Source organism: Narcine bancroftii, chromosome 4, assembly GCF_036971445.1.
Source record: "Narcine bancroftii isolate sNarBan1 chromosome 4, sNarBan1.hap1, whole genome shotgun sequence".
NCBI classification, from domain to species: Eukaryota; Metazoa; Chordata; class Chondrichthyes; order Torpediniformes; family Narcinidae; genus Narcine; species Narcine bancroftii.
In genome coordinates this window covers 243,615,937-243,642,321 of record NC_091472.1, presented here as the reverse complement: position 1 = coordinate 243,642,321, position 26,385 = coordinate 243,615,937, and the positions used below count along the sequence as shown (strand labels likewise).

The following is a 26,385-nucleotide window of genomic DNA, read 5'->3' as shown; positions in this document are numbered from 1 at the left end:
ATTAAGTATATTCGAGACATTGAGAGATATATATATATATATATATATATATATGGGATAGGGTAAGAAGACAGGAAGTGAAACTGAAGGAAAAGGTCAGCCATGATTGCACTGAATGATGTGACAGGTTCAAAATACTGAATGGCCGATTATTTTCCAAAGTTTCTGTCATAAACTCATTGCAACTTGCAGGGGAAATGGGTCGGCATGTGCCCACATCTATATCGATGATGCCGAAGCGGAGATGATGGAGGTGTTCCTTGGAGTGAATATCATCAACAAACTGTCATAGTGCAAACACGTTGACACCATGGCTGAGAAACCATGTCAAAGACTCAACTCCTCTGAAGCCCAAGGAAGTTCAGCGTGTCCCCAATTTCTCTCACCAATTTTTTATAGGTCCACTCTCAAAAGTACCATATCCTGGTGCATTACGATGAGTGGGTAAATTCATGGAAGATGCAGTTTAATGTATATATGAATGAAGTTTGATATGAGAACTGCTCTGGCCAGAAAGCTATGAAAGCTGCTGATATATTAAAGGACCCATTCGATGCATATCAGGCTGATCTCGGGACAGGACTCCAAATTTTGTCTGGTTGTCAAATTTCCATCCCAGCCTCGCCATCTGACACAAGCCTGCAGCAAGCTGGCCCTCAGCATCAGGTTGAGATGGGTATAGGGACTAAAAACAATGTGTCTGGCCCAAGTCTGATTCATTGAAGTTCTGAAGTTGGGCTTGACTCCATCCAGGTAGCACCGTGAAGCCTATAAAGCAGGCCACCGAAGTCTAGGTGCTGGTTGTTATTAGGAGGTTAGAGGGTTTGGTGCTTCACTGAAAAAAATCAGGAAATGCAGTTAATGCAGAGGCCTAACAAATTCAACACCAGCCCATCAGAGTAAGAGACTATGAGCAGGAAGCATCAGCAATAGAACTGAGGTCCAGGGAGTAAGTGAACATTAACCTGCTTGCACATTACTTTTAAATTATCCCTTGGTGGACAGTCCCTGCCTGGAGCACACTGGGAAATCAGAATGTGAGAGAACCCAGCTCTACCACAAAGTCAGTGCCAGGAACATTGGAACATCTCTCCATCTCTCCAGCCATTTCTCTGACTGACCATTATTCCAACATCTTGAATCATAAGGTATTGGTTTTTGAACTGATTCCTTGATTAATCAATTTTATACCCAGTGGAAAAAATACTATTTTGTTTAAGTGGTTGAATTCAAAGAGCATGTCATCAAGTATAAATGAAATCAATTGTCTCATGTTCCGACCCTTTTGATTTTGAAAGTCGAGTGGGTGTGTGTTGTGTGCGTGGTGTGGGTGGTTTATGTTGTGTTCGTGGTGTGGTGTGCCTGACTTGGGGCAGCCACTGAGTTTCTGTTGTCAAGAAGAGATGGACATGACAGCAATTCCCAAGTGTTTTGTGTGTGGTGTGTGTGTGTGTGTGTGTGTGTGTGTGTGTGTGTGTGTGTGTGTGTGTGTGTGTGTGTGTGTGTGTGTGTGTGTGTGTGTGTGATTTGTGTGGTATGCCTGATATGTGTGGTGTGTGTGGTATGCACCACACACACACACACACACACACACACACACACACACACACATCATAGAACAAGCCTGTCAAGAAGGCATGCTGAAAAATATATCAGTAGAGTTTTAGTATTTGGTAAAATTAACTCACCTTGTGAAATGGAAAGGTTTCCATGTAAATGTTTCCTACGCAGACATCTATCCTATCATTGCCTTTTATATTGAAGTTTACTCATAATAAAATTTTGTGCATTGTATTGTTTTTAATTCCAGGTAGGTACTCAAAGTCTTTCAGAAAATAACAACTTCATTTAGTGAGATTCAGTCATATTTTTATATTATTGCAAAAGCAATAATTATTTTCTTCACTGATAAAACAAAAAAAACTTTAATCTCCACAGCTGGAAAAGCCAAAACACAAAGCTGTTATTAGTTATGATAAGGCTTAATCTCTTCTTGATCAGGCTGGATAGAGACCATTCCATTCCTGGTGGGTGTTGGTACCTTGAATACTTATGTCCTGGATCCTTTCCTGTAATCACATTCTTTCATGCAATTCATATTGCAATGCAGTCAGTTTAGCAGTGTCTTTAAGGTAAAGGTTTAAAATGCAGCCAAAAGTTACTTGTCAGCATAGAATGTACAACAGATATGGGTATTATTGGAAGTCTTTACAAATCTTAGTGTCATGGAGTACGAAGGGAGAGCATTTGACCTCTTACATTTGAGATTTGATTGGTACTGTCTATTGCCACCACTTTTCTTCACAGCTATTGCAATTAGCTCTTTTTAAATCAAATTCTATTTTTTTTGGGGGGGGTGGAATTTATAATTGAATCTACCATCTATGTCCTTTGGGTTGTACATCCAATTCATAAGATTAGTTTAAAGCACACGTACATTTTCTTTCATTCTATTTCCCCCCCCCCCCCCTAGATTTCTCTTTGTCCAATGTTGTTTGAATCTATGTCTTTCCAGTGATCCCATCATTGCACACAATGTGTCCTTATCGGGCTGTACTAAAGCTTCATGTCATTTTGAACACCTCCAATGAACATCCCTCAACCATCTTTAGTCTAAGGAGAACAACAATGTCCTCTTTAATCTCCCTGTATCTCATTGAGTGCTTCATCCTTGATAAAATTCTAGTAAATCGACTCTGGGTCCTGCCCAATATCTGGATATGCTTTCTGAAGTGTGACATGAAGAAATGCACTCAGTATTCCAGCCAATACCTAAAAATGATAAATGAAGTTTTAGCAAGACGTTACTGCCTTTGTAATCAATGGTTCTATTTAGAAAATTAAATATGACCAATATCTTTTTTTTGGGGTGGACTTTATTATTTCTCCCTCCACTTTCAAAGCTTTGTGCATCTGATGTCCTGAGTCTTTTTCTTTCTACTGCCCTTTTCATTTTATAATATTTAAATATTGTGGTTCTCATTTCTTTCCCAAGGCTTCAAGTAAATCCACCTTTAATTTTGTTTTGTCATCATACACAGGACTCAAGAAGGAGCAAGATATACAAAAAGAAATCATGGCAAAAAAAGAAAATGATTGATGTCCCAAGTCATATTGATGCTATTGAATGCTTTGGCTGTAGGTCAATGTATTAGATTTATTGACAGGAACAAAGAGAATGAATGTGTGTGTTTGGCAATGTGGTGAGACAGAAACATCTGTCAACTATAATCTGGAATCATTCGTCATCAGCTAGTGCAGGCCAGATGTCCTGTCCATCTGCAATCGCAGAATGAAATTTAATGTGTATGAACCAAGTGCTTAAGGTGAACCGATGCACCATCTTAATCCTCTAGGTAATCCTGGTTTGCTGTGTGAATTTCTGACTTGGGGTAGGCATTGAGTTCCTGTTGTCAAGTAGAGATGGACATGACATCAATTCCCAAGTGTTTTGTGTCAGATTTGGCTCTGGCAGGGATGGTGGCATTTATTTTCTGTCTGATTTCCAGTGAATGTTGCACTGGTATAAAATCAGATTAGATTTCCTTTGGTGGGTGTACGTTCAGCTGCCAAAGCTCGAAGCTCACAAATTTCCTTCCTTAGACCTCTTCTTCTTACTAGGAGACACCTGAAAGATTGCCCTTGATCTAGTTTTTTTTTTGGCTCTCTGCTTTAATATTTATTTGCAGGGCTCCATGTTAAATTTGATATGGTATTCTGTTAAAGGTTGTCTTAAAAGGAACTACAGAAATACAAGTTATCGTTGTAGTAACAACGGAATAATTGAACGGATTTTTCAAAAGGTGGAGGAAGCAAATTCGGAAGCAGCCTTCAAAGGGCTATTGGAAATATATTTAAAAAGGGAAAAATGGAGGAAACAGTCAATTGGGACTAATTGTACAGCTTCATTCCATACAGTTTTATGATTCAATATTTCTCCCCACCATGACTACCAGCCCCCCCACATCTCCATCGGGCACACAAAACCCCACATCTCCATCGGGCACACAAAACTCAAAACGGTCAACCAGTTTACCTATCTCGGCTGCACCATTTCATCAGATGCAAGGATCGACAATGAGATAGACAACAGACTCGCCAAGGCAAATAGCGCCTTTGGAAGACTACACAAAAGAGTCTGGAAAAACAACCAACTGAAAAACCTCACAAAGATAAGCGTATACAGAGCCGTTGTCATACCCACACTCCTGTTCGGCTCCGAATCATGGGTCCTCTACCGGCACCACCTACGGCTCCTAGAACGCTTCCACCAGCGTTGTCTCCGCTCCATCCTCAACATCCATTGGAGCGCTTACACTCCTAACGTCGAGGTACTCGAGATGGCAGAGGTCGACAGCATCGAGTCCACGCTGCTGAAGATCCAGCTGCGCTGGATGGGTCACGTCTCCAGAATGGAGGACCATCGCCTTCCCAAGATCATATTATATGGCGAGCTCTCCACTGGCCACCGTGACAGAGGTGCACCAAAGAAAAGGTACAAGGACTGCCTAAAGAAATCTCTTGGTGCCTGCCACATTGACCACCGCCAGTGGGCTGATAACGCCTCAAACCGTGCATCTTGGCGCCTCACAGTTTGGCGGGCAGCAGCCTCCTTTGAAGAAGACCGCAGAGCCCACCTCACTGACAAAAGGCAAAGGAGGAAAAACCCAACACCCAACCCCAACCAACCAATTTTTCCTTGCAACCGCTGCAATCGTGTCTGCCTGTCCCGCATCGGACTTGTCAGCCACAAACGAGCCTGCAGCTGACGTGGACTTTTTACCCCCTCCATAAATCTTCGTCCGCGAAGCCAAGCCAAAGAAAAAAAGGATCAATGGTATTTTATTAATTTAATAATACATTTTAACATAATTTAGGAAAAATATTGTTCGTGTGCAGGCTGGTGATGTGCATTATAACACTTAATTCCCTTCAATATCCTAGCAGACAAACTGAGTCAAGATTAATGAGATAAATCTTCATATGATACCTGTAAAATCAACCAAGGTAGTCCCAATCGATTTCAACATGACTGAGTTGATTCCCCTGCTGAATTTCAGTTTATATTTGCAATGTTAGTTCACTAATATGCCATCCTTCTTTTACGGAAGAGGGAAGTTAATTTTCCAGTTTTGAGGAAGACAGTGTAACATGTTTTATTCTGCTGTTCTTTTTCCTTTGCTATTCCTTTCTTTACTGAACATGTGCTTTATCCCAAGGCTGTTTTTTGTTCTTTTTGCAGTCTTTGAGGATGTGGTGGTGAGCTCATTTTGTCACAGACAGGATGGTGAAGGCAATCCCACAAAATATTAGGAGCAAGACAATGAAGGAATGGCAATAGGTATTCCAGCTAGATCAATGACTTATTTGGAAGCATTCCCATGTGCCGTCCTTCCAGGTGCTGTCAGTTGTAGGGTGAAGGTTACTGCAAAGAGTCTTGAAAGTACAAATCGAAAGTTCCATGATACAAATTGCTGTATCTCCAGCTGCAAAGGGACTATGGTTTGCATTCCTCAATCGCTGGAGAGAGTTAAATGTTGCATGGTGATATTATATATTCATGAAGTAATTCAGAGCTATCCTTTACTTTCATCTTTGTTAATATATTAAATATGCCTTGCTGTAAATAAGAAGAGATAACTGTGCTGTAGGTATTAAGAATCAAAAATCATGTTTTGGTGCTAGGCAGGTGTCAACACTTAAGAGGAATTTTATCAGTGGTAGACAATCAGGCCTTCCTGGAGTCATAGAAAATGCCAACCGACAGCGGCAAAGCTTCAATTAAACATGCAGCAGCACATTTTCATTTCAGTCAGGTGCTCTAATGTAAACTCGTCCTATTAATGCATTAAGAATAGCGTGTATACTTAAAGGTGCACTGTGAAAACAAAGAACAAATAATCATATGGTGCAGTTCAACGAAACTGAACAAAGTCGAGATCCATTTAGGAGTCAGGAAGCATTAACTGTTTTGTTTAGCAGCAAACAAAAATAATTACAAATGATTAAATTTTCATAACCCCAAACTTGTCTGCATGAAGAGCAGGAATCAGGGTTTTGTGATGGCATCACTTGCCTCAGCCTCTCTGACATTGTATCCTCTGACCTGAAGCTGATCTGCTTGCATGATACTTCTCAAGTGTAAAGCCATCTGGGATGTGGTCATTCTTAGCTTTGTTGCTCAGATCAGCTTACTTTACCGATTATGCCTAAAGGAAAGCTTGCACTGTCCAGCAACCCACACACGATTTCAACAGCACAAAGGCAGAAATTTTTTCAGCATGTTATTTGTAAACAGTGCCCTTAGTTCAGTGAGGCAGAGTAGTCTGATCCCGGAGACAAGCTTACACCTGTGTCATAGATAATTGGACCAACCTCCCCCAACTGCCCCCCCACCCCCCCACCTTCTTCAGTTTTCAGTGTATTAAGCTGACGTGTTTACCAGCCTGCATTTGATGACATTAAAATTACTTTGGCTTGCTTAAAGGGAAAAAGGAATGCATTATCTTTTTCTCTGAGCAGCTGTATTTACTTGGAAATCATCCACCAAATAAGCAGATACCATTAATGATATTAATGCTAACGTGGCTAGATTACTTGATAGCTATTGTGGGCTCTTTGTATTTATCAGGAACTTGAGAAGTCCATGACCTTCATTTGATGTTTTCAAGCTGAGGAATCAGTGCAGCTTGCATAAGTTGTTTGAACATTGGAAGAACTACTGTATATCAAGGAAAAGGTACAATAAATTAGAAGAGGCAGAAGAAAAATTTAAGAATACAAGATCGACATGAGAACCAGAATCAGAAGTTATTATCATGAACAAGTCATGAAATTCGATGTTTGCGGCAGTATCATCGGGCAAACATTCATATTTTCACCATCTTTTAACATTACAATAAAAAAAAATTAAAATAGTGCACAAAAAGTAAGGCAGTATCTTTGGTTCATTGGTTATTCAGGAATCTGATGGCAATGGGGAAGAAGCTGTCCACGTAGTGCTGAGTACTCATCTTTAGGCTCCTGTACCTTTTCCCCAATGGGAGCAGAGTGAAGAGGGCACGGCCTGGGTGATGGGGGGCTTTGAGGATAGAGGCTGCTTTTTTAAGACACCGCCTCATGTAGATGTCCTCGATGGAATGAAGTCTGGTGTCTGTGATGTCTCAGGCTGAGTTAATAACCCTCTGAAGTTTATTCTTGTCCTGAGAATTGCTGCCTCCATACCAGATAGTGATGCAACCAGCCAGAAGTTTATGAATGTTTTCGGTGACATACCAAATATCCTCATACACCTCACAAAGTATAGCTGCTGGAGAGCCTTCTTTGTGAGACAGATCTTTGGAGATGTTGACACCCAGAAATTTGAAGTTCTTGACCCTCTCCACTACTGAGCCCTCGATGAGGACTGGGTTGTGTTCCCCTGACTTTCTCATGAAGTCCGCAATAATCTCCTTGGTCTTGCTAAGGTTGAGCGCAAGGTTGTTGTCCTTAAACCATTCAACGAGCTGATCCATCTCCCTCCTGGACGCTTCCTCATTGTTGTTTGTGATTCTGCCGACAACTGTGGCATCATCGGCAAACTTGTAGATGGCATTGGAGTTGGTGCCTGGCCACACAGTCATGGGTGGGCTAAAGTGGTGGGCTAAGCACACATCCTTGGGGTGCACCTATTGGTGTGTATCATACACCTCCTTGAACCTGTTTTCGCTTTCAATAAGATCCTGCTAGTTCTTAATCCTTCACTGCACATAAACAAAATTCTGTCCATCTCCTCCTTGAATATATTCAATGATACAGCCAACACAGTTCAGAGATAGAGTATTCCAAAGAAATTCATCTTCATCTCCATCTTAAGTAAGCAGCTTTTTCCTCTAAATGCAAAACCACATGTCTTGCTGAAGGGTTACGACCCAAAAGGGAAGAGATTGAGTAACCTAGGACTCTCTATACTCATTGGAGTTTAGAATGGTGTCTTATAAAAGCACATAAAATTGTGAAAGGAATAGAAATTATATTGGCAGGTGAGACTAGAACTAGTGGACATAAGATTCAGGAGTGTAAGTTTAGGAAGGAGATGAGGAGGAACTTTTTCTCCCAGAGAGTAGTGAATCTGTGGAATTCTCTGCCCAAGGAAGCAATATGACTGCCCCATTAAAATATATTTAACACATGGATTGATAGACTTTTGAGAAATAGGGGAATTGTGGATCTGAATCCATGACCATATCAGCCATGATCTCATGGAAAGGTGGAGAGGGTTCGGTAGCCTGGATGGCCTCCTCCTGTTCCTATCGCTCATGTTCTTATAAAACATCCACAATTCATTTTCTCCCTTTGACACTGTTCACCCCACTTAGTTCCTCTGGGAAGTTCTTACGCCATATTCTAGCATCTGCAGTCTCTTGTGTGTCACGTGCTAACCTAGAGGTGACGTGAGCCATCATCCTTCCACTCTTCCCAACATGTTAGCCACATTAGTGAGCAGAAGCAACAAACGGACATCAAATATTGGTTGAAGGAGCACCATGTACGGTCAAACTATCATTTAGTCGGAACAATTTTTGACATTTTAATGTCAAAAAGAGAAAATGGTTTCACCTATGAAGAAAGTTTGTCCATGGCCATGTAACCATTTTCTGTCTGGGTTGTTACATGCTTTAGAAATATTAAATCTTAACAAGTGGTATTGATTGACTGTTCTCCATTATGTGCAACCTTTTGATCTCAGCAACTAAAACAAGCCTCAATCTCATTAATCATTGTACTGCTAGGATATACAAAGCAAGGCAGCTTCAAATTTACAGAACATATAGGTTCAATGCAGATCTTGAAATATTTTCACTCCAGCAAACCGTGTGGTCAATGCACTGTAGCTCTTGGTGAAGTTGGTTTATTTATGATTGATCTATAATCAATGATGCAGCATTGCAACTGCAGGATTCGTGGACTTTCCAGTTCACCATTTCATATAGTACAAATACGTTTTTTACAGTGATAATTTAGGGTGTTGGAAAGTATTCTTTACATCTGTATTATTATACTCTGGGGAAGCAGAGGACCTGGCTCAGGGCACCAGAAAACAGGAAGAACACCCCTCATTTGAAAAGGAGAAGCAGAGAAAATGACCCTACAGAACTGTGACCATGTTGGTGGATCAGGGAAGGGCTCTGAGGTTGAAGAGCACACAGGCAAAGGGCTGTTGGTGACTCATGGTGAGAAACCCATGCATCAGGCTATGAAAGCTGGAGGTTTGAATCTGGTGCTCAGCTGCCAATGGTTTGGACTGAAGACTATGTGGTTACAAAGGCTGGGAGGCAAATCCACGAACAATGACTCTGATGGGACCCTCTTTTCCTTCTCTTTCTTTGACTCTAAGGGGCACTGGGCAATTTCTGCTGATGGCAAATCTTTGTCTATCTCATGTCAGACTAAATGCAATTTTGTGAAATATTATGTCTGTTTTATTACTGAAAAACAAAAGAATCTTGAATCTTGATGCTTATACCTCATGGCTACCCATTTTGTACAAAGAAATAATGCAGTGCTTAGTGCAATGCTGTTACAGCATTAGTGACCTGGGTTGAATCTGGCGGTGTCTGTAAGGAGTTTCTACATTCTCCCTGTGTCTGCGTGGGTTTCCTCCGGGTGCTCCAGTTTCCTTCAAAAATGTACTGGTGTTGTCAGTTAATTGGGTGGCATGGGCTCATGAGTTGGAAGGGGCAGTTATTGTGCACTATGTCTAAAAAAATGATCTATGTTGGGAAGTGTAGGGATAGGGATTGTTGGTATCTAAATCTAAACCTTACAATTTTTTGATATATTTTTATTGAAAGTATAAATCAATTGTGAACTATTACATGGTTGTGGATTTGCTTTGTCACATTATTCCCTCAAGTTATTTTTTTCAAGGGAGAATCACTTGTCCTGGTTCAGATACTGATGATGATAAACAACACTCCTTTCAGACAGGTTAAGAATCTGTTCACACTGGTCTCAGAAGCCTGTCAAAGGTGTTGTGTTTTTTCAGTAGTTGTTGGAAGAGTTACCCGATTCAAATATAGGTGTAGTTATGGAGTGAAGAACATGTGCAGGAATTCAAAATTACTGGGTTTTGGAGGGACATGTGGGTACACCCTGAATGTTAAAAGATCACTGTATGTGTATATTGATGTACATGTGTACAAGTATGCTGTTTGTGTGTCTGTCTGTTCATGTGCATGTGTGTCCATGCATGTGCATCTGTGTGTCTGTGGATGCACATGTGTGTGGGTGTGTATTTCTGTGCCCTCATTTATGTGTACACTCTCCTGGTTCTTGCCCCTGCCAGCACCACTGAAATGAAATTCTGACCCAAGCAACACGTTATGGACAGAGCACAAAAAGACACACTGAGGGAACAATCTGACTTCATTTTGGTACCCTTAGCAACGACTGAATTCCAGTATTGACTGCAGGTCTTCCAACAACATACAGAAGATGAAGTAGATGAGGCACAGTTAGTATAGCCAATGCCAACGATCCAGGTTCGAATTCAATGCGATCTATAAGGAGTTTGTACATTTTTCCTGTGATCTTGGTGGCTTTCCTCTGGGTGTTCTAGTATCCTCCCACCCTTCAAATCCTACAGGTAGGTTAAGTAGGTGTAATTGGGCAGCAGGGGTTTCATGGGCCATGCCTGTACCTTCGCTAAAATAACTAGATTTTATTTTCATTTTCACCTGCACTGGTTCCTGTTTTTTTTTTCTATTCACCCTTTTTTTTCAATCCTTGCATAGCCTCACACCTCGCTAGGTCCATAATTGACTCTACTCGGTATCCCTCCAAGGTCTCTCTGTTTCACCATTACACAGTTGAATATGTGGTGCAGATCAATCATGCTCCTGTGAAGAACCTTTGGTCATTTTACTTACATTAAAAGCACTGCTTACACCTTGGTTAGGACCTTTAATTTACTCCTTGAAAAGGAATCCTAAAAACTCTCATTCTAACTATAATGATGCACAAGAAATAGGAGCAGGAGTCGGCCATCTGGCCTATCGAGCCTCTTCTGCCATTCAGGAGGATCTCTGCTGATCTGGCTGTGGACTCAGCTCCACGTATCTGCCTTTTCCACTAACCCTAAATTCCTCTTCTATGCAAAAATCTCTCTAGCTGTGCCTTACATGCATTTAGCCAAGCAGCTTCCACTGCATCCTTGGACAAAAATTCCACAAAAAAGCAATTCCTCCTCATCTCTTCCCTGCATCTGCATCCCCAAATCTTGAGGCTCTGTCCCTGAGTTCTCGACTCACCCAGCAGTGGAAACAACTTCTCTGCATCAAAGTTATCTATCCCTTTTATATTATATATTTTATAAGAATTCTTGTGAATTCCGGTGAATATAGCTCCAGGCGACAATCACAGGCTAACCACTTCATCTCTGGAATCAACACTGTCCCAGATGGCTGACTCCTTCTCCAATTTCTTATGTATCATCGGAATTAGAACGCGATTTCCGAAAATTGCTTTTTAGGACCACCTCCAAATACTTTTCTCAAGTAAGGAGATGAAAACTCCAGGTGAGGCCCAACTAACACTCTGTACAGATGCAGTAGAACCTCCCTGCTTTTAAATTCAATCCTTTGACCAATGAAGACTAACATCCATTTGTCTAGATTACCTGTCACACCTGAAAACATGCCCAAGTCCTTCAGTACAACAGCATGCTGCGATCTTCCATCTTTTAAATAATAATCGGATCTTCTATTTTATTTCCAATGTAGATGACCTCAAATGTCTCCCATGATCTGTCGGAGGTGCCAGAATTTATGTAACAGAAATGCTGCTGTTAGCCTGGACCCATGGAGAGCAGGGAGCTATCAGCTCCATACAAGCTTTAAATGGACTGTTAATGGAGTTGACGGTGGTTTTATTTAAAAATTCTGTGACCAAAATGGCAGTGCCTGTGATAAGCAGTGCCCACGAGGGATTGGAGACTCTGGGGAAGCAGAAGACTGGAGCAGGGCACCATAAAATGGGGAGAACACACCCATGTTTGAGAAGGAGAAGCAGAGGAGATGACCCATGGGACAGTGTAACCACTGGTTATGTGACCTTTTCCTACATATTTTTTTTTTAAACAGTGGGTCCTCTGCAGAATCAATCCAGTAAATTGTCACAACTGCCACCACTGTAACTTCTGCCATATCTTGTGATATGGTGTGAGAATAACAACCTGAGCCTCAACTTGGACAAGACAAAGATGATCGTGGATTTCAGGAGGACCAGGAATGACCATGCCTCTACTGCAAATTTATAACTCAGTAGTGGAGAGTGCGGAGAGCAAGCAAGTTCCTTGGATCTCACAACTAGTGGCCTATCATGAACACATATCTTCTCACTTGTGAGGAAGGTGCAACAGAAACTGCACATCCTGTAAAGACTAAAACAGCCAAGGCCATCATTATGTCATCCTTCTACAGGAGATCTATCAAGAGCATCGGGCCAGCTGCATCACAATGTGGTATGGTTGCTGCAGAGAAATGGATCGGAGGTCAATCCACAGGACTCTAAGAGTGGCAGAGAGGATCACAGGGGTCACCCTACATACACCACCACCCCACCCCCCATCGATGTGATGTACTGGGATCGTTGTCTGAAGAGGGCATGCAAAATCATAGAAGACCCCGAACACCCCACACAAAGAATCTTTCAGTTATCTGGCGGAGGTGCCAGAATTGATGTAACAGAAATGCTGCTGTTGGTCTGGACCCTTGGAGAGCAGGGAGCAGAGACACAGTGCTCCTGCAGGGTCCAACTAGCCAGTCTGACTGCTATCAGCTCCATACAAGCTTTAAATGGACCGTTAATGGAGTTGACGGTGGTTTTATTTATGCATTTATTTTATGCGTCGGGACAGAGATGCAGGAGTATTAGAGCCAGCACCACCTGAGAAGGAGCTTCTTTCCACGGGCAGTGAGATGCTGAACAACAAAATTAACTGCTCACACTAACTGTCTGAGGCCACTATTTATTAAAGAATATTTATTAATTATTGTATCTGTATATTTGTCCTGCATATATATTGCTTGTCTGTATATGTGTTATGTCTGGTTGTGTGTTTGTATGTTTTCCACTGAGGACCAGAGGGCACTGTTTCGTCAGGTTGTACTTGTGCCATCGGACGATAAATAAGCTTGAACCTGAACTTGATCTTTCAATACCTTGGGATGTCTTTCATTAGGACCAGGGGACCTATCTACCTTCAGTCCAATTAGTTTTCTCAGCACCATCTCTTTTAGAATAGTGATTTTATCAACGTACTCACTTCCCTTTACATCCATAACATCTCCCTTGGGCATTTAAACGTTTCCTCCGCCGTGAAGATAGGCACAAAATAGTCACTCAAAACCTCCGCTGTTGCTGCATTATCTAGTATTAATTCCCCCTTCTCATCTTCCAGGGGATCTACATTTACTTTGGCCACCCTTTTCCACTTTATATAATTAAATTTAAAAATAAATTAAAATTTAGACATCCAGCACGGTAACAGGCCATTCTGGCCCACGAGTCCGTGGCCCGCCCCCCCAATTTACACCTAATTGACCTACAACCCCTGGTAGTTAAAAAAACTTACTAAATGTTTATATTTTGTGCAGGTTTAAATGTATCTTTCCTTTCTTTATTCCTATCTCAATGGTTCTTTGTTGCTTCATAAAATTTTCCCAGTCAGTTTTTCACTACTGTTGGCTACTTTGTATGAGTGAGTTTTTATTTTTATGTCTTCCTCTGTTTCCTCTGTCATCCAAGGTTGGTTCTCTTAATCTATTACTGTCCTTGCTTTTAACTGGTAAATACTGATGTTGAGTAGTAGTATGAAAAATCCCTGAAAATATTCCACTATTCCTCATCTCTCCTACCATATAGCCTGTGTTCCCTATCAATGCTAGCCATCTTCTCCTCATCCCATTGTAGTCTCCTGCTTTAAGTTGTTGTCTTCCTTGTTCAAGGGTGGCACGGTTAACATAACGGTCAGCACAATGCAATTACAATGCCTCCCTGAGTTAGAATCCTGCACTGTCTAAGGAATTTCTATGTTCTCCCCATGACCATAGGATTTCCTCGGATGCCCCGGTGTCCTCCCACCTTCTAAAACCTATGGAACTGCTAAGTTAATTGGTTGTCATTGGGCGGCATAAGTTTCATGGGCCTGAAGGACATTATACCGTGCTGTATCATCAGGGGAGCAGTGCTGCAGGAGCATTCCATTCCAGCAGGGAATATTAATTTTTTTTGTGCATATTTACGGGTAAGCATTTAATGTTATTGAAATATGTAGCTACAGTACAGCAGAAAAAAAAACTTGGACAAAACATACAACTAGGACAACAGGAAAAATCTTTTTAATAATAATACTGCTGTAATTTACCTTTTTTAGCAGTCTGTAACTGTAATTTTTTTTGCAGCAGGCAGGGCCCAAAAGCTCTCACTGCCACTCTATTACCATATCCCTTAGCACAGTTTACCATTTTTAGTTTGTATCCAATCGGATAGCTTAAGCACTTTCCTCCTGTCGCCATCTTGAAGGTAAAATCTTCCATTGCTATCACCATGCATTTGTATTTCCGATGATGTTGCTATGATAATACTCATTGGACTAACATGCCCTTATTGTGATAAACACCAAATACACAAAATGGCAGTAGCCCATGAGCATGACTAGGGGTTTTCAATGCAGAACGATAGATTGCGGTGATCCCAAATAAAGATATTCATCTCAGAAAATCCAGCTTTTTTACTTAATTAAGGTACCTGAAGTAATAAATAATACTTGTAATAATAAAGATGAAGATGATATTTGAGTAAATAATATTACAGTATTACTGGTAGTCTGGGTAAACATTAGCCTACCAGATACCTCAACTTCGCATCTAAGACCCAGGGAATTTTTTGGAGCCATTTTTTGGGAAAATACAGTAATCATGAGCTGATCTATTTTCCCACTCAGCCCCATTGCCTGGCCTTCTCCCCATACCTTTAATGACTTGGCTAATCAAGAACCATTCAATCTCTGCCTGAAATATATCATAACGGTTAGTGTAGTGGCACGGTTCGCAAAGTGGTTAATGCAACACTGTTACAGTGCCAGCTTTTGGGACTAGGGTTCCAATCCCATGCTGTCTGTAAGGAGTTAGTGTGTTTTCCCCGTGTCTACATGGGCTTCCTCTGGAGCTCCGGTTTCCTCCCACTGTTCGAAACGTACTGGGGATGTAGGTCAATTGGATGTAATTGGGTGGCATGGGCTCGTGGGCTGAATGGGCCTATTACAGTGCTGTATGTCTAAATTAAAAAAAAACATTTAAAATAATTTAAAAATGCCCGTGGCGACAAATTCCACAGATTTACCACCCTCTGGCTGAAAAAAATCCTCCACATCTCTGTTTTAAGAGCATGGCCTTTAATCCTGAAGTTGTGCCCTATTGTCCTTGATTCTCCCACCATGGGAAACAACCTTTCTATATCTACTCTGCCCAAGCCTTTCAATGATTGAAATGTTTCAATGAGATCCCTCCTCATTCTCCTAAATTGGAATGAGAATAGGCCAAGAGCTGTCATCCACTCCTTATGTGATAAGCCTTTCAATCCCAAAACCATCCTTGTGAACCTCTTCTGAACCCTCTCCAATGTCATTGTATTATTTTATATATTGTTTTTATATTTTAATGATACACAGGGGTGCAGTGCTAATTTTTTAGGTGCCGAAGATCACCAGAAATGGTGACAAGGGGGTGCCGGAGCCATGCCATGAGGTGCCCGTAGCAGTCCCATGAGATGCCAGAGCTGCCCACTGAGGTGCTGGAGCGGAGCGCCAGTAAGCACCGGCAGCACTGCACCCCTGATGATAAAGCACGGTATAATGTCCTGAAGGCCCATGAAACCTGTGCCGCCCAATGACAACCAATTAACTTAGCAGTTCCATAGGTTTTGGGAGATGGGAGGACACCGGAGCATCCGGGGAAATCCTATGGTCATGGGGAGAACATAGAAATTCCTTAGACAGTGCAGGATTCTAACTCGGGGTAGCATTGTAATTGCATTGTGCTGACCGTTATGTTAACCGTGCCACCCTTGAATAAGGGAGACAACAACTTAAAGCAGGAGACTACAATGGGATGAGAAGAAGATGGCCAGCGTAGATAGGGAACACAGGCTATATGGTAGGAGAGATGAAGAATAGTGGAATATTTTCAGGGATTTTTCATACTACTACTCAACATCAGTATTTACCAGTTAAAAGCAAGGACAGTAATATATGCCCATGGGTTTTATATGCCATCAATAACGGGAAATGCCAGGGCAGTCTGGATGGGCTGAATAGCCTATTTCTGTTCCTATGTCTTATGGTTTTATTCTGATCAAATTATTGGACCCTCCATTTTTATGAGAAATTCAATCATAATGTGATCACTCTTTCAATGTTCCACTATGGACCACATCAGGTAGGGGTGATTTGATAGAGGCATTCAAAATTATAAGAAGGACGGATAGAGTTAATGTGGATAGGCTTTTTCCACTGAGAGTCGGGGAGATTCAAACAAGAAGGCATAGATTGAGAGTAAAAGGGGAAATGTTTAGGGGAAACATCAAGGGAAATTTCTTCATGCAGAGGGTGTTAGTGGTATGGAATGAACTTCCGTCAGTGGTGGTAGAAGTGAGGTCGATGTTAATATTCAAGGATAGGTTGGATAGATATATGGATGAGAGAGATGTGGATGGTTATAGGTCAAATACAGGTCAGTGGGACTAAGTGGGAGATGATGTTCAGCACAGACTAATAGGGCCAAACTGGCCTGTTTCTGTGCTGTAAATGGTTATATTGTTATATGAGGTATTGAACAGTTGCATTGGGAGTAGGTATGTATCATATTCATGATTTTCTGCCTCACATGGGCTCAAGGGGTGGTGGGGAGGTAGGATACTGTTGAAGAGAAGTGGAGAGGATGGTGTGAGGTGATTCGAAATGTTCAGGCTCTCCCTTGAACAAATAGGAAAATTAAATATCAAATATTTGGGAGAGCAGATGGGTTGAGGAGAGGAAGGAGTCAGAGCAATGGTGAGTGGGGGAAGGAGGAAACAACTGATTGTTCATGGAGCCAGGAGGATTCTTTCACCACCTTAAAGCCAGGGAGAAAATCATGGATTAATTTTGGTCCTTTGACATCTGTGGCTGAGACACACTCCTCATGCAACACTTTGGATCTACAGAGTTGTATTCGGGTGTTGCAAGCAGTGCAGGAGTTCAAGCCAAACCTTCAAATATGGTGGTGGCCGGTTTTTATTTGAACTGCGAAAAATGGAGGGTTGTATAGTAGGAAATTCTAGGCAGTTGTTAGAGTAGGTTATTAGGTTAGCACAACACTATGGGTCAAAGTGAAAAGACAGAAATGCTGGAGGAACTCAGCAGGTTTCGCAGCCTCCTGAGGTGGTTAAGATATATAACGGACACTTTGGCCTTGAGTCCTTTTCAAGGTATGAGTGAAAAGCAGGTGGTCACCTGAATTCAAAGGCTTGGGAGAAAAAAAGAAAGGGAAGTGGGAGAAGCACAGACCAACAGACAAAATGTGATAAATGGACATGGATAGGACAGAAGAGGAAAGGTGAGAATTAATCAGGGGAAGAAAAGGAAAGAGAGAGAGAGAGAGAATGGTTCCAAGAGGGGCAGGAATGGCAGCTCAATGACTTCCATTGCTTCAGATGTGATAACACATGGGGGGGGGGGTGGGGGTTGGGAGGGAGGAAAGGGGGAGGGATAGTATTGCTCATCAGGGAAAATATCACAGCTGTGCTCAGTCAGGACAGATGAGAAAGCTCATCTACTGATGCTATATGGCTGGAGCTGAGGAGCAGGAAAGGTATGACCACACTCATGGTGTAAGTATTAAAATGTATTTCATGCAAGGAAATTCTGTTTGTGACTTTCAAGATGTTGTTTACATATTGTTTGAGTGTCTCCTAGCAACATCTTAGAGCCAAGGTCTTACATCTTGTTAGAGAGATTACACATCTTAATTTGTTCCTTTGTTCAACAAAATGGTAAGGAATTAGAATGTCCAAAAATGTTTATTGACCATCTAACAAAGTTTTAGCACTGTCTAACAAAGTTTTAGCACAGTCAAACAGCATTTTAGCACCATCTAATAATGTTTAATGGCTTGTAACAATGTATAGCAACTGATAATAACATTAACAATGCTTAATAAATTCTGAAAACTCAACTCAACTTTAGTACAGATTTGTTTGAATGAGTCATAGACAACAACAACAACATTCTGATATCCTCCATGCATTTATAAAGGAAAATAATCACTATACATAGGATTGTATTATAGACTGCCCCAGATTCTATGAGAATTGGTGGAGCAAATCTGTAGAGAGATAGCAGACAGCTCCAGGAAGGTTATGATAGTAGGAGATATAAATTTTCCACATATTGACTGGAACTCCCAAACTATAAAAGGGATAAGAGGCTTGTCAAATCTGTTTAGAAAAGTTTTCTAAATCAATGTATAGATGTCTCAATTTGAGAGGGTGCAATACTAGATCTTCTATTAGGGGACGAGACAGGACAGGTGACAGAAGTATGTATAGGGGAACATTTTGGATCCAGTGATCATAATGCCATTAGTTTCAAATTAATAATGGAGAAGGATAGGTCTGGACCTCAGGTTGAGATTCTAAATTGGAGAAAGGCCAATTGTGAGGAAATGAGAAATGATCTGTAATGTGTGGTTTGGGATCATTTGTTTTTGGGCATGGATATGAGAAGTAAGTGGAACACCTTTAAATATGAAATTACGAGACAGCAGACTTTGTATGTTCCTGTCAGGATTAAAGGCAAAGTTAATAGGGAACCTTGGTTTTAAAAAGTTGTTGTGGATCTGATTCAGAAGAAGAAAGAGGTATATAGCAGGTACAAGCAACACAGAGAAAATGAAGTACTTCAGGAGCATAAAAACTGCAAGAAAAAACAAGAAAGAAATCAGGAAGGCTAAAAGAAGACTGGAGGCCTGTTACCAGTGGTGTGCCTCAGGGATCGGTGCTGGGACTTCTGTTGTTTGTCATCCATATCAATGATCTGGATGATCATGTGGTAAATTGGATCAGCAAGTTTGCAAATGGCACAAAGATTGGAGGCATTGTGGACAGTGAGGAATGTTTTCAAAGCTTGCAAAGTGATCTGAACCAGCTGGAAAAAAGGGCTGAAAAATGGTAGATGGAATTTAATGCAGACAAGTGTGAAGTCTTGCATTTTGGAAGGACAAACCAAGAAAGGACATACACGGTGAATGGTAGGGGACTGAAGAATTATCTCAAACGCAGGGATTTAGGAATACAGATACATAATTCCCTGAAAATGGCATCATAGGTAGATAGGGTTGTAAAGAGAGCTTTGGCATATTGGTCTTCATAAATAAAAGTATTGAGAATAAGGGTTGGGGTGTATTGGTAAAGTTGTATAAGACATTGGTGAGGCCAAATTGTGTGCAGTTCTGGTCACCTAACTACAGGAAGGATATCAATAAGATTGAAAGAGGGTCTAGAAGATTTACTAGTTTGTTGCTGAAACTTCAGTAACTGAGTTACAGGGAAAGATTAAAGAGATTAGTACTTTTCTCTTGGAGCTTGAAAGAATGAGGAGAGATTTGATAGATGTATTTAAAATTAAGAGGGGTATAGACAGAATAAATGTAGGTAGGCTTTTTTCACTGAGGGTAGGCGAAATACAAACCAGAGGACATGAGTTAAGGGTGAAAGGGGAAATGTTTAAGGGGAAAATAAGGGGGAACTTCTTTACACAGAGAGTAATGGGAGTGTGGAATGAGCTGCTAGTTGAAGTGGGTGAATATGAGCTCAATTCTAACATATAAGAAGAATTTGACATGTACATGGATGGGAGAGGAATGGAGGGCTATTGACTGGGTGCAGATCAGTGGGGCTAGGCAGAAAAATGGATCAGCTTGGACTAAAAGGGCCAGAGGGCCTGTTTCTGTTCTGTAATGTTCTATGGAAAGTTTGTAGACACTGTGGAGGGACTGCACTGTGGTGTGGATTTCTATGTCCTATGATACAGAAGGCCCTTCCAGCCCATGAAACCCATGCTGCCAAATTACACTCAACTCTGAATGTTTTTGGAGGGTGGGAAGAAACCAGAGTACCAAAGAAAATCCATGCAGGTGACTAGGAGAGCGTACAAACATCTGACAGCCAGTGCCGGATTCAAACCCAGGCAATGCAACAGCATTGCACTAATGTACAAAGTCATACACCAAGTCGCGGCCTGTTAAATGTTGCTCCCTGCCGCCCCCCCCCCACCACCCCTCCCACCAACCGCCACTGTTGTTCCTATCAAAGCAGCATTCGAGATGAGAATGATGCCTTTATTTAAACGAATAACAAATGCGCTCCAAATTATTTGTTCTTCATTACCTTATCAGGTGAATAAGGTTATGAAGAAGATGTTTTACTAGATGTCATAATGGGCAGGTGTATTATGTGCATCATTTGCAGCTATATAGTGAGGCAATAGAAATCTCTCAGGCACCACCAAAAAACATACAGAGGAGGAATCTACCACAAAGAGTGTGCAATTACTCACAGAAATGGGACAAGGTAGCCCCGTAAACATGTATCATGATTTAAAAAGTAGAAGACAGAAATATTTTGAAATGTAGGAACAGGATTAGACTGCCTCATTTGATCTGCCACCTGGGTGGTCCGTCTCTCAGCTTAATTTACCTGACATAGTTTTATATCTCTCATAATAATACCCTTAAGTAACAGAAGTCATTACAATTATGGGCAAAAGGTCCTGGATTCCCACTCCACTCTATGTGTGGAAGTACTTCCTGACGTCATTTCCTGAATGAACTAGTTCAAATGTCAAGGTTATGGCCCCTTGTTCTGGATTCCCCCATATAGTTTCTCTCAATCCATCTTGTCAAATCCTTTAATAATTTTAAAAACCTCAATTATAGCTTAATCCCCCGCACTCCAGGCAATTCAAGCTGGTTAACAAGGACTTTAAGATTTCACTTCATTCCCTTCAGCAGATTTATTTTCCTAAACTTTGATAGCTGGGGATGCCTTGCAAAGCAAAAACAGGACAGCGTTTGGCTGATTTAGTGCAACTTTTTTTTTGCTCAGTGCAGCTGTGTTGGGGTGAGGGCAGTGCATCGCTGTGGACTGGAAAGGAACGTCACAGCTCGAAGATGGGTAATTCCAGAGCAGCCATTAATGCTAACGTGAGGATAATTGTAATGAGGAAAATAACCTAAAAATTACTTCTCATGAAACCATTTCTGACTGCCAAGAAGCTGCAGTTCTCACTCTTTGTAACCCCAATTGGCATCTAAACTGTTCAGTTCTTCCAACAGCCCCTGGTCTTCCTGTATCACTGCATTTCATTTCCGATGTCCATTTGATGCTTTATTAGCTGAGTAATTGCCACATTAACTGTTTAACTGCTTCAATTCATCGCTGCCAGGGATTTTCACATTTCTCCAAACACTTTGTTTTTGACCAAAAGTGGTGAAAAGATGTGTAATTGGGGAACGGGAATTCAGGATTCTTTTGAGAACTTGGACCTTTATTCATCATTTCAGGATTAGACCTGATGCCTCATAAATTCAGCAATGACCTTTAAATTATATTCTGCATTCAAATTGTATTGACCAAATGATTAATCAGTCTAAAAGACAGGACTCATAATGTCGGTGCTCTCCCATACTCACTGACAGAGGAACAATGTGGTCAGAGCTGTACCATAAATTCTACTTGCACCTCACTCTGTAGCTCTATCAAGGTATTCATCCTTCTTTTAGTGACTGATGTCAAAGCTTCACACACCATTTCTCTGATCAGAAAACATTGTCCCATGGTCTGTGGCAACTAATATTGAGTCAAAGCCAAGGTGTTGTGACAGAGCCTCACAAGACTGCAGTAGGTTTTTGGCCTCTCAATATTCACCACGAGTGTGCTTCAGGAGAATTCATAAAGAAAACCCCAGATGTTGGAAATCAGAAGTAAAAATGGAAAATGCTAGAAACGTTCAACGGGGTAGATGGCGTCTGTTCACATTTCAGACCCTTCATCAGAATTCTGCTCTGATCCGTTTCTCCTGCCATGATGCTGCCTGACCAACTGAATTTTTACGACATATGATTTTCCGAACTTCATTTTTTGAGGTGTGGTTGTGGTTTTCTGCAGCTTGTTCCTGCTCCGGCTTCTCATGTCCTGTCTGCACCTGCTTGCATCTTTGGTTCTCTCCTTGGCTCCACGCTCGATTGCAGAGCATCAGCTGATGCACAAGTAAAATGCTGGGAATGTGCAATTCCACGGCTAATATTCATAACCTCAAACCATTTATCCTGGGTCAGGCTGAAGTGCATCATATGTTTCTGTTTATATCCAACTGAGAAAGGTATGGAAATGAAGGCAAAAACGTAGGCACTCTGAAAAACGGATATATATAAGTCAGCAGGACTCTTCCTGAGACTGCTTTAATGTTTGTAGTAAAAAAAAAGGGAGGGGGTGGGGAATACCCTTAATGCTGTATAGTAATTTGATTGAAAACATAAGGTGAAGAAGTTTGTCTGATCATTGCTTATTAATGAAATGTTTTGCATATTAGTGCATCAGGGGTTTGGTGTTTAGAAACAAAAATAAATTTTGGAACAAAGCATTTATGTTATATACAAGTGCATTAATGCATATCTATTTTAATATTCTGATTGTTTCCAAAGCATTATTGGCTGTAATTTCCTGGAACTCTGAATTATTTGTGGAGTAAGAGTCGTGACAATCTTTTCCAGTGGAAATTTATCTGACTGTTCAAACGTGATCGCTGGTGCTGTCTGTCTGAGACCTCAATGTTCTCCCTGCGACTACATGGATGACCCCCACATCACAAAGGTAGATGAATTGGCCACTGCAAATAACCAGTAGTATGTTTATAATTGGTAGACTCTGGGGTAGGGGGAAGGGAAGATGATGGGGATCTGGAGAGAAGAAGCTGCAGGAAAAATGAGTGAGCCACGGGATTTCTCTGTCAGTTGGCATGGACTGCAGATCAAAATGACTTCTTTCTATGACTTATATCATTCCAAAACATTTATAAATATTTATTTTAAATTATACCTTTGCATCTTAGTATGCATATTATGTGCTGTGTATTGCGTGTATGTGTACACACAATGGTCGAGAAACGCTGTTTCGTCTGCTTGTATATCTACAGTCAGATGATAATAAGCTTGAACATGAATTTAAACAGACAGAAATATGGAAAATTAACCCGCTAGATTCACACCAAAAAAAATCATCAGATAACTGAGAGGATAAATGTGGTCTTTAGGTCTGAAGCTTAATTTTCAAGCAGAAATTAATCCATTCATAAGAATTATCCACTTTGTATGCAGAATTTCCACTTATATTAACTTCTACTTGAATAGTTTTAGATGTTAAAAAGAAATTAAGGTACATGTCTAAGAGATCTAAATGTTCCATTGTAGCGGGCTGCAATGATCCGCAAGCATACCGGGACACAGAGGTGCAGGCTTGCACTGGGCTGACATTGCTTGACAAAACCCGAGAGAGGGGGGAGTGCAAAGGATCATGGGAGTGGTGCTGATAAGCTCTTGAGAGTTCCAGTAAATTCAGTTGGTTGGTTCAACTCACTCACAGCTTCTGTGTGATCTTTTCTTTTGTTCGCTGCACAGCTCACTGACCACACCATCAAGTTTACTTTGACTGCTACTTTGATGTATTTTTATGAAAATTCAAGCTAAATCAGAACTTGAAAGGTAACAAGCATTCCCCACAGAACCCCATGAATTTGTCATTGATAAGGAATTAGATTCAGGAACTTTCATTGCTTATTGTCAAATAAATTTACTTACATTTTCATTAAGCAATTTTCTGACAGAACTTGGCATACTAATTTGGAAATACTTTGCAAATATTTATCAAGCAAATAAATTCTCATCCAACCTAGAAATGCCATTAGGAAGACAAGTGTATCAAGCAATGTAGCTTTTATTTAAAACCAATTTTCTTTAAAAAAATATCTATTTGCTCTTCTCAGATGGGAATCAAAATTAAGAGAGTTGAATTTCTAACTTGTTGAACATTTAAAGAAAGATCTATCATTTAAAAAAGAACAAATCTGGCTGTACTTTGTTGATCTGCTATAAATGGAATATTTGAGACGACATGAGTCTCTTTTTAGAATGCAGAAATTAAAATGAGTAAAGAGTATTGATTTAATATTTGTTGTTTTAGCATGATAATTTTCCAAATAATTTAATGTGGAATTGCCCATGATATCATGTAAATGTTGGCTAATTTCTGTGTAAATGTGATGCAGGAAGTTCTAAGGCAATGGGACCACATGTGAAATATTGTATCCAGCTGCAGTCACTAAATGAAATATAAAGACAGCAGAAATGTTTATGAAAGAAAGGGGACCTTATAAAAATCTATCAAATGCTAAAAGATACAGAGGCTGGAAAGTTGTTTCAGATTCAGGGACATAGCCTTAAAATTTAAGGGATCAGATTTAAGACAGAGATGAGAAGGACCTGCTTCTCAAAGAGAGAAGAAAATCTGTGAAATTCCCAGATATTTCTTATATTAAAAGTAAAACGTTAAATACAGCTTCACATCATCAGACCTTAAAGAGGAGCCAAGACAGTTAAATCTATTTTGCTTTGAAAGAAGTTGAAAGGAGGGTATTAAAAAAGAATGAATATTATGGATATAGAAGATGGTTTGTATAAATCTGGAAAGGAGCACCATAGAACATGGTCCTAAATTAAGGAATCCACAAGCTAACCTCAATTTAAAGAAATCCTGTTGTGACTCTTTGATTTGACATTTTATTGAATACAATATCATTGATTTAATAATAATAATGCAGAAGGAATTCAGAAATCAATCATTTGTGAATTGTGATTTCAGGGACATTCTATTTCATCGTTATTTTCTTCCTTCACATTCGAGACGGCAAATTTTAAAAACAAGCATTCTACACTAATGCTAAAAGCAACTGATCGCACAATAGCATCAATATAAAAAAAATAGAAAATACATGCAAAAAACTCAAGATCAGACCATGATTGACTAACAGGACGTGGAATTGAAAAAAGATGCTCAATCCAAATCTGGTCTATCGTTCAAAGAAATCATCTGCATCTTAAGTTCTTGGTTCTACAATACTTCAAGCCCTGAATTGACAGAAATCTATTGGTTTTTTTTCAGCGAATGGACATTCTTAAAATAACTTTAGATCTCATGAGCGAGTCCGTCAACTTCTTCCAGTGATCACATCGATATTTTGCCATGTTGTAGTACTGAGGAAAGCAAAGGCACGCAAATATTTAATGTGGGAGGCTTCGACCGACGTTCTGTCAGAAAGGGCGACAGATGCTATTCTGAGCTGGTTGAATCCTGAAGGACACAGCTCCCAGACTGGGTCTGGAATGGGTGGTGAGAGAGCCGCCATAGAAAGAAATCCTGTACGGCATCTCCATTTCATTATTACTAATGCCATTGAAGTGACAAAACCTCCTCTGCGCACTGTAAAGACCTTCCATTATTTTGTTGGACCATCATTACACCAAGTGGAGTAAAACAAGAAATCTGTGAACACTGGGGTCAAATATAATGCACAAAAGAACTGGAGAAACTCATCAGGTCATGCAGTATCCATTAGAAGTAAAGCGCAATCAATTTTTGGGTCTGGGCCCTTTGTCAGGTACATCCTAGAAAAGCATATAGATTTTGTTTGAAGAAGATCAGTTTTGAATAATAGCTACAACTCAATGACATTGCTTAAAACAATTGTCAGGCATACCTGCCGAAGGGGCCAGGCCCACAACGTTGGTTACCCTTTACTTCCTATAGATGCTGAGTGACCTGCTGAGTTTCTCCAGTGCATTTATGGGGTGCCTTATTCCAGGTGTAAGAGGTTCAGTTATGATCAAGCATTGCTGAGCTCCCATAGGACAGAATTATTTTCTACTGGAATATGCAGGTTCACAATCCAGCAGGTTTTGTTACTATAGCAAAATTGATTCTCACCTTACACTAAAATTTGAATGCATGTTGCCAAGAACAACCACCTGCTTCAATAGTGGCAATATACTGAATACTTCTCATGAGTACCTCTTGCTACATCCTGTACAATCCTGTGCTTCTCTTTAAACCAATCCTTACCTTTAATGCACCTGCGCAATGATCTTGTAATCGTCCCCTCCAGAGTCATAATGCTGAATCTCCTCGAGCCCAGGCAGTTTTAGCTTTCTGTGCCATTTTTCCAACCATCTAACAAGATTGAGAAAACCTACGTGA

General features: G+C 40.6%; 1 long non-coding RNA gene across 5 annotated transcripts in view; it reads left to right on the top strand.

Moving 5' to 3' along the window:
• The window catches only part of LOC138760077 (uncharacterized), a 74,140-nt gene extending 48,105 nt beyond the window's left edge, over nt 1-26,035 (top strand). For 2 of the 5 annotated variants that reach the window (XR_011355378.1, XR_011355376.1), the window contains exons 5-7: nt 22,782-22,950; nt 23,754-23,837; nt 24,994-26,035. This is a non-coding gene — a long non-coding RNA (uncharacterized lncRNA). The remainder of the gene's footprint in view (nt 1-22,781; nt 22,951-23,753; nt 23,838-24,993) is intronic. The other 3 variants (XR_011355375.1, XR_011355377.1, XR_011355379.1) reach the window with 2 other exon arrangements.
• The last annotated feature ends 350 nt before the right edge of the window (nt 26,036-26,385 follow it).